General features: G+C 34.7%; 1 non-coding gene across 1 annotated transcript; it reads right to left on the bottom strand.

Moving 5' to 3' along the window:
* Positions 1-18,446: 18,446 nt before the first annotated feature.
* Positions 18,447-18,512, bottom strand: Smp_tRNA_01402_Gln_TTG.1.1. The gene has a single exon. It is a non-coding gene (tRNA).
* Between the last annotated feature and the right edge of the window lie 568 nt (positions 18,513-19,080).

Here is a 19,080-nt window from a genome sequence, read left to right as displayed (position 1 = left end):
ATAATACACATCTCAACAGTGCATGAAATCAGAAGGCAAAGACAAGTTGCAACTACAGAATTAGTGATCCTGACGTGACAAATGATCCAGAACAAAATAGAGATGATTGATCCTAGCGTAAAGCTTAATAAAATTTAAGGCATCCACAGACATAATAGGAGGCAATATCGAAATGAAAAATGTGTTGTATGATAACACTAAAAAAATGACCTCGACTAAGTGGATGAGGCCAAAAATGACATGGAAAAGAAAATGGAACGAACTAACTTAAATCAGGAAAATCTTACGTTACTGAATAATAAGAATTTTCCAGTGAGTTTCGAATGTCATGATGTGTAGTGTCCATAAAATTATAATTTGTTCGATGCGTGATTTGACTGTGTAAATGTCATAATATAATGTCAATGCGAACAAAAAATAGTAATTCCACATTGTGTGATGATATGACAAGAATGCAACAATGAACATATGATAATTACTCAAATCATAACGGAACAATTCGCCAGATGGATCAATAAGCAGAGTTGACATGAAGAAAAAGTATTGATAAGATAACACCATTCGAACATATCCATGTCATGCTGCATAGGCTTCACTGAGTTTACTTGTCAAAAGTATGAGATGCCGAAGTTTCTTCATCGACATAGCCTCCTACGTTAGGTTTGTCGCGACAGGTTCGCTTAACGAGGTCGCCAATTCTGTATCGTGTTCATTGGTCACAGTTACCAATTTTGGTTCATGTTCACTCGTCAGGATTGCGAATTCTGTTACATGTTCGCACATCAGGGTCATCAATTCTATAGTTGCAGCTTCTGATTAACGAAACACTGCACTACAAACCATTCAATTGAAGTTAAAGATCAAACATATTATCTCTATTATTTACAATCTTTAAATTAGTTTTAAAGTTATATAGTTATAGCATGTTATGATTAATCTTAATAAAATTTGGGCTACAATGATTTCAATGTTCAATATAATAATAGATTGCATGTGTATATCTCTTATTAACTGTATAGGATAGATATATCTCCATTTAATAAGGTCATTCATAATAATGATAAAGATTTCTTCCATTCACCATTCCATTTTATTTGACCTCTATTCTTTTTTTCTAAAAGAAAAACTTTTTTATTTATAATTTATAATTAAGTTTTACTAATCGTATTGTTTTAATTGTATCATTCAAAGTTATTCTCCTTTCAAAAGGTATCCATCTATCTATCTATATAGAGATTGAATATCGAATGCAAACTAATGTTTATCCAAATAGTTATATTTATTAAGGCATCAATTTTAATTAACCCAATAAAATAAACGATTCGTTAAAAGAAGAAGAAAAAAAAAGAGGAGGGAATGAACTTTATAATAAACTAAAACAAAATTAATCAAATAAGTTTTAAGGTTATAGGGATTATTAACTAAGAGAAGGATAGGCCTAACTATTATATCTATCTATCTAAGTCTAATTATGAATATACTACTACTAATACTACTACTACTACTATTACTAAATTGTTATAGAACTATTTATTGATATCATCAAATCATTAAATTTAAAATCATATTTAATTTGAGATTTGAAGAAGGTTCTTGAATCTAGAGTTCAACTTTTATTATCGACATATATTTTGGTATTATTGATGTCTATAGATATAAGTAGTATGTATCATCATCAGAAGGGGTTTCCAGATTTCAGTAATTTTATATGGTTGAAATCATCAGTCAATTGAAGTTAGACAAAGATGGGAAACTTAGAAGCATTGGACGGCCGTTTCATTCTATTGTGCGACTCCTCAGTAGTTCGCATCCGCAATCTCACCTAAAGAGATTCGAACCCAGGACCTATCAGTCTCGCGTGCGAGCACTTAACCACTAGACCACTGAGCCAGCGTCTAACAGTGTTAATGTCTAATTTCAACCAATCCAAGAAATTGCGCAACCATTCACCATTGTCTTCAGTGAGTTAATACCTCACAACAGACCTCGGTGAATTCCACTGTTCACTACTTCTCTCTAGAACTCCAGGAAATACCTCATGGAGCCAGTCACTGGTGAGCATATGTTGATTATCAGAAGGGGGTTTTGTGGAGATTTTAGTAATCTTATATAATTGAAATCATGGCTCAATTGAAGCTGGACTACCATAAAAAACCTGGGAGCACTGTAGATTGGTTGAAGTTAAACACCAACAACGTTGGATGACGGCTAAATGGTCTAGTGCTTAAGCGCTCGCGAGCGAGACTGATAGGTCCTGGGTTCGAATCTCGCGGGGCGGGGTCGTGGATGCGCACTACTGAGGCGTCCCACAATAGGATGAAACGACCGTCTAGGGCTTCCAGGTTTTCCATAGTTGTCTAGCTTCAATTGACTCATGAATTCAACTATATGTTGATTTTCTAATTCTATCTCATACATTTGTTTGTTGCCTATCAGTTCAACTTGAGGCTGAATCGGAGACATAAAGAAAATATGATTTTTGGTTGATTGTGAATGTACGAAGCCCCTGCCCAATGGTGGTGATTCAATTACTCTTTCATCTTTTTATTACTGATGTTGTTACTTATCTGTTCCGGTTTCGTTGTATCACGAACAGTTTTATTGTCTGAAGTAAACATGATTTTTGTTGTAGGCATTTCATTTACTACTACTGGAATTGTGTTGAATGATAAATTAGTAAGACATCAACCAGAATCTGTCTTATTGTTTTCACTGCCTTTGTCTTTGAGATTGTGTGAAAATGTATCTATTTACTTTTCATCTTGATCATTTGACTGAGAATGATATGGAGGTGAACGAACATGATTGATGCTAATTAAGTACAAAGATATCAAAATATACACAAAGTAAACTATGTTTTATTGTCCGATACCTTATTCACTAATATATTAAAATGTTTACTTCTACAACAACGATTTCTTCGTACTATCACAATATATAAAATTCAAATAAAGAATAACAATGAATAATAATATTCCAAAAAGGAACGGACTCACAGTTTGTTGGCTTGGTGTACCGGATCACGTTAGGCTCACCACTGATGATACGACGGATATTCTAGTTTTACAACTTGCAACCAGTAGTATCTTCTATAATCGATCGTTCCCGGCCAGAGGAAATCAGAAGTCAGACGAGAAGAGGTAGGAAAGATATATTTGATACGTCACCAATATATCGAGGAACCTTTACTATAAGCTGGCTAATGAACGTAGGAGCAGTGTCCCACGCCGAGTTGAAACATGATCTGGTGCGGATGCATGACCGAAAGCCTTCAGTTAAACAAGTCCACTTAAACAACGTGGTCAGCATCCAATGTCGAACACTTACAGAGCTATTGATTTTGGGGAATTGTTTACAGCTACAATGTGAATACTGTTCACAATACTTAGCTACCTATATTGACTTATGTTGAAATGGTTTGAATTTGACTACTTGACATCTCTATCTCTTCAATAACTTATTTTATACCAAAGTTGAGTAAAAGTCAAATATTCAGGTAGGTAATTAAAGAAAACTAGAAATGATTATTATTATAATGAGGAATTCCTTAGAAACTGTCCTATTTTCATGACTTGTTCAAGGAAGTGTAAAATAAGCTTAGGGAGAAGATCATCAAAACAACGCTAGAATTATGAATGTCATCTTCAATTAAGTATACAGTTATCTGTGATATAAAAAAAGTGCTTCATCTTAGTGGAAAAAGGTTTCAAATTACACCGAACAAAATAATCTCATTATTTAATGAAAAACAAAATGTTAAAACTAAAAAAGTTTCAATTGGGGGGGGTAGTATAAGTAGCATAGTAATATTTCTGTCGTTCTTTTGTTTAATCAATTTTAGTCTATACAACTTTGTTCAGTAACTAAGATCTTCTAACCTGGTTAAGTATTCTGTGATACTTCTATGTACCTCTGTTGTTGGTATCCTTGTTAAGTACATTTATTAGTTTACTTCTACGCTCAGAATGTTAGTACGTTTGCATTTTTATCCATAATTGTCATATCCTGTGGAGATTTATGAATGGTAACTTTGGGAACTATTCATGGACCAATATGATATGTACATTTCCTATTGTATAATTGTTAAGTAACTAAACTATTCATATTCGTGTCCCTCTTATTATAAGCTTTATTTTGACCTATAGATTATTATTATACGATTTATTATTCTTGAGTTATCCCTAGTTCATTAATTATTGTTCCCCCTATTCACAGCCACATTTGGCCAAATCTTGTACAAATGTGTATTTTCTATTTTATATTACGATGTGGTCTGTCTGTTCGGTATATAAAGCCAGTATGTTTGTGAATAATAATTCATATTGCAGAGGCTGTTATTGATGTTCTGGACTTAACTGGCTGGGCTAAACAGAAAGCAGGACTGATAAGTACTCAAGACTGCTCATACGACTTCTCTGTATCATTGCTCTGATCGATAATTCACTCCTCTCTAATTGGCGGTCTTATAGCGTCATACATTAACTGGGCACTCAGGTAATCGATATAACAATAATCTAATTAGTTATTTACATACTCATTATCATTTCATACATGATCTATTTTTATGTACGAAACGGATTACCTTTGATTCTAATGAGTTGGGTACAGTACCGACTCAATTATGTGTCTACTTATCTCCTCATACATGATTGTCTGGTCATCTTTGAATGCACGAAATAGATAAACCCGCTTTACATTTATCACTTCGACTTTTTGATTTAACATTATATAAACTTTATATGCCTATGGTTAATTACATAGGTGATGTCCTTGAATTCATTTCATCAGCTATCCTTCGGGCAATAAGTGGACCATCGACAAATATAATAGGCTATATAATTTCCATGTTTTCACTAACCAAAAGTATTGGCCTCTACCTTGAGTTTGCATCATTCTTGGAGAACCCATTGTTTTGGCTACAAGGTTTAATCTCGTTAAAAAAGGATCACTACTAGCGGCCTTTAGCATTCCGTGAGTTTCGAAAGTTTTGCCGAAAACCTCGGTGTGTAATTGTTACACATTCACTGGATCATTATTTTATAGTTAAACATAAAAAAGTTCACTACATCCGGATACTATTTTGTCCTCAAGAGGATTTGTATAAATAGGTGTATGCGTAGTGAACGAGAACACAGGTTTGGACAATCGAATGCATTCGAATACAAAATTAAAGAACGTCGTTTCCACATCAACCATTCTCTGTTCTCGTTCTTTTCTCTTCAATCTTCTTAACCTTCTGTCACCAGGCATTTCACTTTCGACTGACGATACATACTACTTATATCTGTCGACATCAATAGCACACACCACAGTATATGTCTGATGATATATGTGCATATTTATTAGATTCAAAACCAGTCTAAACTTACCCAGATTTGGCTTCGTAAGTTTTAATAAAACGCAACCAATTGTTATGAGTCTCAATCACTAGGTGAACTGTTTCTAATATTAAACTAGTTAATCATAAATAAATAATTCGTTTGGTAAATATACGACAATTTGGGATCAAAGAATTAGATTGATAAAATTTATGGTATCTTGAATTCATTTTATTGAAGAGGGGTAATTTACAGAAATCCTAAAAATAACAGAAGCTTAACAAGATAAGATTTTACTTAACGAAAGAAATCAATACTAGGAAGTTTGTTAAGTACTTCTAAATATTCAAGGAAAAGACTGGGTTCGAATCTCGCGAGTGCGGGATCGTGGATGCGCACTGCCGAGGAGTCCCATAATAGGACGAAACGGCCGTCCAGTACTTCCAGGTTTTCCATGATGGTCTAGCTTCAATTGACTCATGGTTTCAACTCTGAAAAGACTGACTAATTGTAACAGGGTCTGTTTTTAAGAGGTGGATTACCTAACCTTACGCCCAACCCCCCATTCTTTATGTGCGCTTTCGATCAACAGTAACTTCGGAGATAGAACAATGCGAAATCAATATTATTCTCTGTATGGTAGTAGGTTCAGGAAATGTAGCATCAGATTCACCCTTCAATGTCGTGTACTAAGTACATTTAATCCACTTTAGAGTTCTACACCCAAGTCTACTTTACACCTAAAAAAAACTTTCATCACAATAATCTGACTTGAAGTGATTTTATAAATTTTTTTATACCACTTCCTTGATTTTTCATGTTTTACCATTCTACAATACTTTGTGAGGGACAATTTTATCATTATGAAACAGATAAGTTCTTGGTTACTTTCGTTGGAAATTATAACTGGTAGAGTCCAATCGTATCTGAAGTCAGACATTCTAGACTAGTTGCATCAAATGACTATCACGCTATATGACAAATTCACTTAAGTTCGAGGAAGACTACTCAGAGTCATCCTGAATTTGATTTCTGAAATGATAATGTGATACAGCAGACCAATCAAGAGCTGCTAAATCACTAGGCTAAATTGTGCCAATCAAAAAACTCCTAATGAACAAGCGCATGTCACTAGTCAATATATATATATATATGATTTGGTTTAGCTCAATAAACTACCTTCTTCTCTCTTAGTGTCCTCACACAATAGAGACTTGTATCTAGGAGCACCATGCATCATAACGTAATTACTCCAACCTAAGAACGAGTCCCATACTAGGAAAAAAACTGCTGTCAATGATTTCTGGTCTACAAACATATTCCAACTGAGATAAATTCGTGACGATAGTTATAATAGACATGATCATGTTTGTATAAGGTCAGTTAATTGGCAACTGTGGCTGCCTAGAATGAAATAAAATGTTAAATAAATGGAATCAATCAATAGTTCACTGGATATTATTTATTGTTTACGTGAAATGAAATACTGTCATTGTTTCCATCCAAATATCACAACCGACAGAAATCTATATTCTACATAAGATATGAGTCAATTATGTAATCAGAATGTAATTGACTGTAAAGATATTAAAACAGATCTTATACAATCTATTTGTTAGTTCTACGACATAAGGATCAAGCCAACCGGTATGTGTGCTTGTGTTTTGTCTTATTTGTTGCTAAGCCAATCAGTATAGTTTTAGTTTGCACAAAATTCAATCAATTATTTCACTTAGTAATTAAAATATGATCTTTGCAGAAGATAATATTATCTAGTACTTAATCTACTTGGGTTTGGTACAAAAAAGGATTACTCTTCCATCAGAAAGTATTTCATTTATTTATTTATTTGAACACATAAATATTTGTACAAAGGAGAACCGAATACATATGCTCCACACAATTCACTTGATTTGTATATGGGCTGTGATACTCCCCGGGCGCCAAGATCGGAACAGATGGTTTTCTTAGGGGACCACACCCGGATCGTTCGACGTAGAGGTCTAATCCACAAGACAGTGGACATAACTTCAGAAGATGCAATCCCATGGAAGCCATTAACCAACAATAGGTTCATGCGCCTTTCGTTTCCTCAGGATCCTGGAGCCCTTGTGAACCATTAGATCGGAATCAAGATTTTCCAACTCCTATAGGTGGGTCATCCATATATATCAACCCGGCTAAAGCGTCGGTTATTCATTTTTCTTCCTTTCATTTTTGTAAAATACACTGCGTTCGCGAGAAGGCATTGAGTAGGACTTCTGTGGCAGAGCCTGTATACGCATGGCCATGTGAGAGCATTTCGAAAGTTTGAGCTGACTCTCGCCACCCTCGACCATATCAGGGTATTATTCGTACAAAAAAAACCAAACACGATTTTATTCCTCATTTTATCTCATCGATGGTACTGTTTCCCTTGATCTTGTTTTCTTATTTTTTTTAAAAAAAGACTGAAAATAATAATCTCTATTTATGATTCATTTTACATAATGTTCACATTAGATTGGATAAAATTTCCGGGTAAAATGATTCTCGATTTTCACCTCTTGAGACATAAACTTCCGTAAGGATGGTAATAATAGTTATTTTTTCAATTTCGAAAATAATCCAAGGGATAGATTATATTAGAATATACATTATAATATCATTTTGCAAATTAGTTACTATGGTACAAGTTTGTGTACACAATATTCAGGCATACTTTGCTTTTATAAAACTACTAACTACCCCCCCCCCAACTATATGTTCAAAAAAAAGGATGAAGTGGTCTTTGAACTAGAAACTGTCATTAGTTGCAATGTGAGTGGTTTTACTGAATGAGAAATTGTAACGTAAATGATAAGTTACTATGTGATTTTTTTAGTTTCATTTAGGATAATGAGTTCGGTGTTAGTTAGAACAGTACACATAAGTAAAGTGTATATATTTCTGAGCATATTTATAAAAATAGTAAGCAGTTCAGAGATATCAGAAGGAGGTTTGGTGGATATTTTAGTAATTTTATAGTTGAAATCATGTATCAATTGAACCTAGACCACCATCGTGGAACTCTTAAGCAATGCGCATCCACGATCCTGCTCACAAGATTCGAACTCAGGACCTATCAGTCTCGCGCGCGAGCGCTTAACCTCTAGACCACTGAGCCAGCTGACATCCAACGGTGTTAATGACTAACCTCAACCAATCCATGAAATTGAGCAACCGTCCACCATTGTGTTCAGTGAGTTACTATCTCACACCAGACCCGGTCCTGTGCTTCCAGGTTTTTCATGTTTGTCTAGCTTCAATTGGCTCACACGAAGAAAAAACAGTTGAATTTTAGATCTGACAAAAAAAACATGAGCTTAGATATTGAAGTTCCCAAGAATGCTCGTTTGAATACTGTCTATGCAATTCTATCATTTGTATTGATAGTTTTATCTCTGTGTTCTCATGCAGTGCGGCAAATTGAACTGATCCATTTATCTAACAGGTTTTACGTTCCATATAACTGACAGACGTACTGAATTCTTAAGAGTATTAATTCTTATGTGGTGTAAACTACCTGTCAAATCTTTGTTTCCATTATTTGAATCCACACCGTATTCACTCAGAGACCAGGCTATTTAGCTGCTCCATCGTCGTTTTATATGTTATCATCACCAAATTTGATGAGTAGGTGGGATGATTTAATGTGATGATCCAGTTTTAGACTCAGATAGCGTCATGGTTTAAGTAAATAATACAGTTTTATAAAATGATATTCACACATTCACTTATCTGCATACAAAGAGTGATCTTTTTCATTCCTATGATTGTTCATTTCGATGATACATGATTTTATGTTTACATATATATACTAATGATACTAATCAGTTGATGAGGTCATGAATCTTCATAGACTGAGATAGTTGAGCCACGTGTTACGTATGCCTGAACACCGATTACCACGACGTGCTATGCTGACTAGTGTAGGGGATGGTTGGAAGAAAGTTAAGGGCGGCCGAACCGAAACGTGGCATCAGTGCTTGAAGCCACCAACTTACTTCTAGTCTGAGGCATGTTGGCATATGCAGACTACCTCGTTGGGGTCCGCGTGACTATCGTTACCAATGGTTGGAGACTCTGTGTGACATGGCTCAGAATTGATCACAATGGCGCAGGTGTATACACTCTTTATCTTCCTTTAAATCTTGAGATCAAAAATTGCTTCATAACTTTCTTCCTTCCTGTACTATATCCTTATATACAATCTTTCTTTTATATACTACCACCACTAAATTAACTACTTCTATGAATCCGGTGTTCATCTTGCTGTGCTAACGAGATATGGCAGCATGGTTCGACTGACTGACTGACTGACTGACTACTGATACTAATTATTTCAGTCCTAATATTAGTTAGTTATCTACTTAAACAATAAATTCACATTACAATAAGGATTCATGTTTATGTATTTATCATTAAGTAATAATAGTCCCGTTTACTGGGTGTGGCCAGTTACTACTACTAATAATAATTAATCACTATAGATATTATTTCCCAATATATCCATAAATGGTAATACCAGAAAGAAATCGGAAATAATCTGTCATTATTATTAAACATTCCAGATTATCACTTTTCTTTATACTACTTAATAAAAATATAAGTAAATTATATTTCGGCTAATACAAAAAAAAGAAGAAAGGAAAACAATATTCATACATTTAGGGGAACAAACTTGTTTGTTGTTGGGGTAAGGGGGGGGAAAATGTTGGGGTTATATTGAAAAGAAACATAATAAAGGAGCAGTTCAATATTTTTTCTTTTCTTTTCAAACATCAAATAAGAAAACGTTTTGAGCTTTATAAGATGGGAACTATCATCATCAGCAGAAGGTATAGCGTCATGTTGTGTGATATGATTTTAAGTAAATGGAATTTCATCAATATATAAATATAGAAATACCTTTAATGTTTTGAAAGTTTGTCAACCGGATGAAGTTTGACTTTATCGTATACCCTAACAATGATTGTATATGTCCAGTGTTTTGTTTTAAACTATTAGAGGGGTGAAGAGTAGAGATTTATGAAGAAAAACAAGATAATACTGTAGGATATTTTTAGATGTTGTTACAGTATTATTTAAAAACTGAAAAATATCTGGAACTCAAAAAAATTGTCAACTAACACCAAGATCAAAATTTCTAATACAAATGTCAAGATAGTTCTACTATATAGGGGCGGAAACCTGTGGAATTACGAAAGTCATCATCCAGAAGATCCAAGTATTTAGCAACAGTTGTTTATGCGAAATACTTCGGATCCGTTGGCCAGATACTATCATTAACAAACTACTGTGTAAGAGAACAAACCAGATTTCAGTGGAGGATGAAATAAGGAAGAAGCACTGGAAGTGGATAGGACTCACTTTGAAGAAAGCACCAAACTGCATCACAAGACAAGCCCTCACATGGAATTCTGAAGATCAAAAGAGAAGAGGGAGACCAATGAACACATTACGCCGAGGAAATGGAAACAGACATGAAAAGAATGAACAACAATTCGATAGAACTAGAAAGAAAGGCCCAGGACAGGGTGGCTTGTAGAATGCTGGTCGGCGGACTATGCTCCGTTGGGAGTAACAGGCGTTAGTAAAAAGTAAGTAAATTAATGAAAATAAGAACTTGATATGAATTGGAAAATATCAATGAGTTTTTTTAAGTAGCCTACCGAAATCTCGAGAAAATGTAAATGAATAATAAGTAACAGGAAGCGGGTTCAAATGATCTTTCATGGGATTAATCAGCTTCAGATTCTATAGGTTAATAATCAATCTATCGTAAAGTGGTCAAATTAATATGCGAATTACCCTTCTCAGGTTTTCGTTTATAGACATAACTACACAAACCACCAGTCGTATTTGTTTATTTGTTGGTCGATTGAAGTTGTGATTTCTCTATATGTGCTACTTATAAGCAAATGGATTTGTTTGTTGTTGATAGATGACCGTTTCATCATGACGGGTAGTTTTTGTCTCGTTATTCTATCATCAAATTAAAATCACCTCACCTACTCATCAGATATGGAGATGATGACACGTGAAGAGACGTTGGAGTATCTAAATGGCTTGACATCTGTGTGCATATATTGTGGATTAAGCAATGGATAAATGCGCTACCTTAAATGTAAAGTATTTTGAAGATGATTGAAAAGATTGATACATATTTAGTTTTGTAAATTGGAGCTTTTATGATCTCAGTTGCAGTGTTTATTGAATGATCAGTATTTCCATTGACTGACTAGTTGGTTGACAAGGAAGGTGATTTACTCTTATTTTTTTGTGATAAACTATGATCAGTAGGAGCAGTCAAATTTTTAATGCGAATAATACATGAAATGAACACGGTGAATTGGTGTGGCCGATAATTCTCGGCACAATAGCTCATTGTTGATATGCTAATGAGCGGGATTGTGGATGCGCACTGCTGAGGAATCCCATACTAAGACGAAACAGGCGTCTACGGCTTCCAGGTCTTCCATGGTGTTCTAGTTTTAATTGACTCATGAATTCAACTATTAAAGAATACATATGAATCATTCTGGCAACTTGATTTTGATATAATCCTAACATTTCAATCATAAAATAATCTTTGGTCAATCTAATTAATCTATGATAACCGCATTTCTTTTTATTGTTAGACTAGCTTCAGTAATTAACCACTTTAGATGATTGTGAAATTCGGAATTTATAGGTCAATGATTGTAGGACAATGAAGTCGAGACCTAAGTATTAGAATAAATTCTTGTCTGTCATATCAGAATTAATATGAATAATATTGTAGTGGACGCTACTCACAAGATTATTTATAAGTTATGTTCAGCAGAACGTGACGTCGAAGTAGCTATAATTGTCAGACCTAGAGAAGAGCTTCATTGCATTGAAAGTACGGCGTTGGCATAACATTTGGAGACCATACGAGAATACTGTTCATACGGCAGAACACATCGAAAGATGCAAATTGAAGATTGTATGTTCTGTATAATATATTATATGAGTACTTTTTAACTCCTCACAACAAATACATTCTTCCTGCCTGTTGTCGTGTTTTACAACATGAATATACGATACAGTCTGTGAGTTATATGTGGAGAGATTCGAACACTTCAGTTCTATATGAAGTTTGTGCTGAGGATATCGTTCAGAAGAACCATGAAAGCTCCACGATCAAACCATCCAGGTAGGGGAACAAAACTCCATCAAAATCATCCACCTAAACTACAAATCTTGTATACCATCCATGTTTCGATCTGTGTTAGAACTTTCTGTTGAATGTATTCACATTCAAAAACAAAATCTGTTCATTGAAGTACCGCTGTTACAAAGTAAGATATTTATTACTAATTATGAAGTTTTATATTGTAGCTTTCCAAGTGGTAACTTCCTGATTAGAATTTGATCAGTTTCTATTGATGTGCTGATTGGCTAAATGAATGATTTGGCTATATATATTCGGATAGTTGCTAAATTATATCGGTCAAGATCGCTTACAAATCAATTTGTGCTAATTTTATGACTAACTTAGAAACCAAGGCCTGAGGTTTCATACGACTGTAGTCACTTTTTTCATCTCTAAAGAAAAGTTTCGTCATAACTCCACATTTATTGATGAGATCAAACCAATAACCAAGATGTTTAGCATATATACTCACAGGGGGGTAATATAAATTTCTGACGACTGATAGCTTAGTAAATAACAAGGAAAACATACATATTAAATTCATTTCAGTATTGTTTGTTTGAATCTTCCCATCGATATGTTAGGACTGCAACTGGTCAGTCTCTAATTGGCATATCTGCATACTGTGTGTATTGTCTCGATATAGCCTCAATGCATCTCTGCTTACCATGCTTGTGAATTAAGGCTATATCGAGGCAATACGCACAGTATGCACATATGCCAATTAGAGACTGACCAGTTGCAGTCCTAACATATCGATGGGAAGATTCAAACAAACAATACTGAATGAATTTAAACTTCACCCCATCGCACAAGCAAGTGGACTCAGTGGCCGAATGGATAACGCGATGGCTTTTGAAGCGAGGGTATTGGGTTCAAGTCCCAGAGTACACATCAACTCTGAGATGCAGGTACATCCATCTGACGAGTCCCAAATAGGATGAAACGCGCGTCCTGGATTCCACTTGCTAGCTACTATCCATCTCTGCTTATACATACATATCGTTAAAAACGATAATAATAACTAAGATACGATAAGTTTTATCACATTGTATGTTAGATATGTTCATAACTAATGTGAATAACAATACTTCATTTCAAAAGTTCACCATTTTGATACAGTCTAACCCTAGAAGTATGAATGTATTTGTTAAGTTCGCTACTTAAATAACCTAGAATACAGTTTACGACTACGACACTTGAACGTTGAACCGTCTTAAATCAGAAGACAAAAGAAAACCTGGAGAAGTGTTTATTTGGTAAGAATCAAAATAAACAGAAAATTACGGGTATTTATAGATATTAGCATTCGTTAAATCAACATTATAATTCGGCCGATCCGCAAAGGGATATATTACGCTACTGTCCAAAAGTAGCATGCCATGTTGATATTCTAGAAAGCTCCATCGTTTTCTAATTGGATGGAAACTTATCGGCTACTTTATGGCCTCTGGTAGCTCTTCTGTAGTTCTCGGAAGCCACCTCAACAGTATATCACAATTTATTCAATTATTACATCTATCATTTGCATTCAATATGTGTTTTACTCTCCACCTGTTTATGAATTCGCTGCATACCTTGTAAACAAGGTTCATTTGTTTCAATTTTATTTGATACCCAGATTCTGTGATTAGATAGAATTACGAGATGCAACCGACCAAACAATAGAGATCAGTTCATTTTAATTATCATTAATTTTTGTCAGAATAAGGGTTTATGGAAATTGTAGTAATTTATTAGTTGAATTAATCAGTTGAATTAATGAGTTAAACCACCCTAGAAAACCTGGAAGCACTGGATGACCGTTTCGTTTTATTATGGGACTCCTCAGCAGCGCACATCCACTATCCCGCCTCGCGAGATTTGAACCCAGGACCTATCGATCTCGTGCGCGAGACCATCCAGTGCTTCCAGGTTTTCCATGGTGGTCTATCTTCAATTGACTCATGATTTCAATCATAAAATTACGTACATTGTAGTGAATGAGAACACGAGTGAGGACAATCAAATGTATTTAAGCACAAATTACAGACTATCTCACTAAATTCTGATAGCCATGCAGTCAACAGTTAATTTGCAAAATAACAATCAATTGTCTCAATCTTAAATGTTCCTTCTGCAAATATCAATCCATCTTCTCTGATTTCATTGTTCATGCATTTTTGCACCGATTGCGCTTCATTCCTGTTCGTTCCTTATCGATCATCATTCTATGTCTGACCCTCATCATATACTACTTATATGGATATAAGTAGACCACACCACAATACCAAAAAACAAGTGTTCTCTTGGGTTTCACTATAAATTATTTATTCATTAATAATAATAACATCATCATTATTTTACATCTTCCAGATCAAAATAATAATCATAATAACATTGAAATTTATTAGAATGACATATTTGTTCACAGTTATTCTTTTCTACTTATAATCCTTATTTAAGTAGCTTATTTAAAGAGAAAACAATAATCCAATATTTTGACAAAACAAACAAAATATGTTTATTTTTTTCATTTTCATAAACTGCTAATTACTGTCAAATTAAAATGAAAGAAAAACAAAACAAACAATAACATAACAAATAATAACCATTCAATTAGGTACCATCAACAACATCTTCCTCCTTCTTCTTCTCCTCCTCCTCCTCATCATCATCATCATCATTGTGTGTCTTTCCCAATGATCAAATATCAATAACATTGAGATATTTGACAGATAATAAGGAAATTCAATTATAAGTAGTATACTTTTAGAGTTATAAAGCAGTCGATTAAGAGATTAACCAAAGGTATTATGAATACACAATTTGTCTTAATGAAAAGATGATAGATATATAGTTGAAATCATGAGTCAATTGAAGATAGACCACCATAGAACACCAGGAAACACTGTATGGCCGTTTCGTCCCGATGCAGTACTCCTCAGATGATAGATATGAGCAAACAAATGGTGTGATTGATAAGTATTATTTGTGTACAATTGAATACTACTGATTCTTATCAGTAGAAGTTAAGTTAGAAGTTTCAGTGGATACGAAACTGCATAATGAAACACACTTTTTCATGCTTTGATTTGAACTAAAAATTGTGTATTCTTTGGAATTTTTGATTTAGTTCGAAGTTCTTTGAAGGTAATATCGAAGCAGTCTGCACAGGATGCATACATGTCAACAAAAGATTGATCAATTGCAGTCCTAAATAACAATCAGAGGATATAAGTAAACAACACGAAATAAACTTCCAAGTGTTTTGACAATATTCCAACATTCATGGTCAAGATTATAAAGTCATTTGGATTGAAACACATTTGAAATGAGTAAAGAGTTTAACATACGTATGTTTATTAAATATCATTGTCTAGATAATATAGTGGAATTGAAGCGTATAGTGTTAATGACAACAACAACAATTTCTAGGTTTCATTTATCCGCTTTTAACGCCATAAAGATCCTAACTTCACTAGCGAATATCAGTCAGGAAAGGAAGCATGTGAAGAAAAAGTTACTGAATGTTTCTCAAAATACTTAACTCATTCTTTTCAATCTTTTTACAAATTCACTTAAGAAGTATCTCAATTCCAATTTAAATTGGTAACTCAACATTTAATAGTTGAGTTCATCAGTTAAATAATAGTAGAACACCATGGAAAACCTGGAAACACTGAGACTCCACGATCCCGCACCACAGAGACTCGAACTCAAGACCTACCAGTCTCGAACCAGAGCCCTTAACCGATAGATCACTGGGCCGGCATCCAACGGTGTTAATGTCTAACTTCAACTGATCCACGAAGTTGAGCAACCGTTCACCCCTTCTGATCTATAATCATATGCTCACTAGTGACTGGCTGTAAGGAATGTTTCCTTGAGTTCTAGTGGGAAGCAGTAACCAGTGGAGTTCAACCAGGTCTGTTGTAGAGATATCAACTCACTGAAGACAATTGATGAACGGTTGTTCAACAGCGTTTGTTGCCGGCTCAGTGGTCTAGAAGTTAAGGGCTCTGGCTCGAAACTGGTAGGTCCAGGGTTCGAATCTCGCGAGTGCGGGATCGTGGATGCGCACTACTGAGGAGTCCCATAATAGGACGAAACGGTCGTCCAGTACTCCCAGGTTTTCCATGGTGGTCGAGCTTCAATTGACTCATGATTTCAACTATGAAAATAACTTATTTTGTTAAATTCTTAATCTGATTGGTTATTTAGCTTTCAATTTTGATTGGTTAATGAATACAAAAATTTTTAAAAAAAGTATTATTACCCAGATTCAAATGATGAAAAGTCATGGCAACAACCTCCCCCCCCTTATCATTTAATCTACTATTTAAATAATTTAATCAGTTAATTCTCTAATTGTCATGGAGAATATTTATCCATTTAATCTTTCTATCATTTTGAATCTATTCAATATTCAATGGATTATATCTTATGAACAATTGTATCCAACAGATTTTCAATCATTAAATTTAGGTTCATGTTTATTAAATGGGGGTGATTTATATTGTCAAAAATATAGACGTTATAGTTTTTGTTCAATAAAACATGATGAATGTTTTTGTTTACCAAATTATGTATCAGTTTATGAAATGAATGATAGTTGGTATACATGTAAACCATGTAAGTGAATTGTAATCTGATTTATTTGACTTATTTACGACTGTTACTCCCAATGGAGCATAGACTGCCGACCAAAAATAATTTTTTATGGTTAGCGTTTTTTTAGCGAGTTGTTTTTCTATGGAATGGGGTCGTTAACTCCATACCCAACCCTTCTCCTTTATCCGGACATGGGACAGACAGTAGCCCCCGAAGAAGCCACAGGCGGATTTATTTGTTGTTTTTACTACTTACAAAAATTTGTTTATCCTACTTGTTATTCAGTCTCTGTTGAAATAAGTGGGAATCCTGAAAGCATACCTTGAAACTTGCTTTTATTTACGAGATTACTGTAAGAACTTAGGATGTTCATCTTGAATCATCTACTGTTTTTTTGGTGTATCGTGATTTGGAAGTTTGATGTGTAATGATCTGGTATCTGAAGCAATGATCGCTGAATTTCATTGTTGGTATGCAATTTGGCACAGATGTAACGGATATTTAGCTAATATATCTTTAACAGAACAGAATATTTGTCAAGTGCGTTCTTCTAGGTATTCTGGCCCACGATGTGGGCGTGGGTTCGAATCCCACCTCCTCCATCACCTATAGCACGTTGTATTTTGACATTCACTTGGGAGCAGGAGCGACCTGAAACAACAACATAACAGCCAGGACCAACAAGTGCCTCTGAAGTGAGAACACGGTGTGCTGGCACAACAGATATATTTGAAATTGAAAGACGCGGTTCGAGTACAAAAAGGGAAAGTTATTACAAAATAGTTTTACTCGTTATTCTGCAGGTTCAGATCGCGTAGGGCTTGTTCCTCTTCTTCCAGTGCACTTACTCTTTGTTGCCCTGCAATAAGAAATACAAACTCGCATTAGTAATGTTGCTGTTACTGTTAGCTGTTTACCATGACAAATCTATGTATCAATCAAGACGATTAGACAGTTATCTAATACCATTTACAGAAAATTAAGCGTAGATGGTATCTTTATACTGACAGCATACTTAAACAATCTCGGCTGATTCCGAATACTGAATAAATCAACAAATTTACTTCCCTTCACTAAGATTTAGGTTAAATAAACACTTATTTTATTAAATTCATTTAGCATTGTTTGTTTGAATCTTCCCATCGATGTGTTAGGACTGCAACTGGTCAGTCTCTAATTGGCATATGTGCATACTGTGCGTATTGCCTCGATATAGCCTTGATTCACAAGTATGATAAGCAAAGATGGATAGTGGCTAGCAGTGGAATCCAGGACGCGCGTTTCTTCCTATTTGGGACTCGTCAGATGGATGTACCTGCATCTCAGAGTTGATGTTCACTCTGGGACTCGAACCCAGTACCCTCGCTCCAAACGCCATCGCGTTATCCACTCGATCACTGAGTCCTGATAGCCACTTGCTTGTGCAATGGGGTGAAGTTTAAATTCATTCATTATTGTTTGTTTGAATCTTCCCATCAACAGTGCGCATTCACGATCCCGCACGCGTTTTTCGAACACAGGACCTATCAGTCTTGCTCTGGAACGTTTAATATCTAGACCAATAAATGTTTTACATTTTTCGTTTTTCTACTAGTGAGTAGCTTGATATATTTAACAACATTTTTTTATTGACAATATATGCATTAACACCGATCAAAAGAACTCTCGGTCAATAACCTCTAAACGACTGACTGATATATGTTAATTGATTTGTATCATTGTGCCTGTTCCTTTATCATTACGATCAGTAAATGTTTTCAAACAATTCGAAATAACACAGAGTTTATCTGATCTCCAAACTTTATTGTCTTTTTCTTAACTGCTTATGTTATCAATAAACTAATCCACGAAATTGGTTGAAGTTAGATATTAACACAGTTGGATATCGGCTCAGTGATCTAGATGTTAAGCGTCCTCACATGAGATCGAAGGTCTTGAGTTCGAATTCTGCGTATGGGACCATGGAGT

The sequence above is a fragment of the Schistosoma mansoni genome (genome assembly GCF_000237925.1).
Source record: "Schistosoma mansoni, WGS project CABG00000000 data, chromosome 1 unplaced supercontig 0094, strain Puerto Rico, whole genome shotgun sequence".
NCBI lineage: Eukaryota > Metazoa > Platyhelminthes > Trematoda > Strigeidida > Schistosomatidae > Schistosoma > Schistosoma mansoni.
The sequence above is the reverse complement of the archived record's forward strand: the minus strand, read 5'-3'. Positions and strand labels throughout refer to the sequence as shown.